This window comes from Nannospalax galili, unplaced genomic scaffold (genome assembly GCF_000622305.1).
Source record: "Nannospalax galili isolate Female #2095 unplaced genomic scaffold, S.galili_v1.0 scaffold1051, whole genome shotgun sequence".
NCBI classification, from domain to species: Eukaryota; Metazoa; Chordata; class Mammalia; order Rodentia; family Spalacidae; genus Nannospalax; species Nannospalax galili.
Window position 1 is genome coordinate 8,378,708 of NW_008331995.1, and position 567 is coordinate 8,379,274.

A 567-nucleotide genomic window follows, 5' to 3' on the forward strand; every position below is an offset into this window, starting at 1 on the left:
ATTTTGATAGAATTTTTCATTTCTAGAAAGTTGCAAGAACAGTACTCATGATCACTGTGCAGTCTTCCTCTGGTTCTCCTCACCTTTGACCTTTTATATAAATAGTACAATTGTAAATCTACAAAATTAACACTGATAAACAATGCTCTTTTGATGCCGTTGTTCGGTTTTTTGTTTGGTTTGGGTTTTGGTGTTTTGTTTCATTTTGATTTATTTTAGATGAACTCATTTATTTTGGCACATTAAGTCATGCAAAGAAACATACATCCAACTGCATAAAAAGAATCCATTCTCATATTACTAAATCAGTGGCAAAAAATCACGAACCATAGAATGGACTCCAGGACTTAATGCAAAAAAACACCCTGTACGGAAAAGTTTCAAGCTTCTAACTTGACTAAATCCTGTACTAAATGGGCTTCTTTATACTCTTCAGCTTCTTCCAAGTCTTTTTCACTTTCTAGTACCTGCTGCAGATCGGCATACAGAGCCTCTAACTTGAGCTGGCAATCTGGGATCATCATCTGGGAAACTTGCAGGATCCCAGCTTTTTTTTTTTTTTTTTTT

General features: G+C 34.9%; 1 pseudogene; it reads right to left on the minus strand.

Annotated features, from left to right (window-relative positions):
* Positions 1-380: 380 nt before the first annotated feature.
* Positions 381-567, minus strand: part of LOC103729152 — a 1,474-nt pseudogene continuing 1,287 nt past the window's right edge.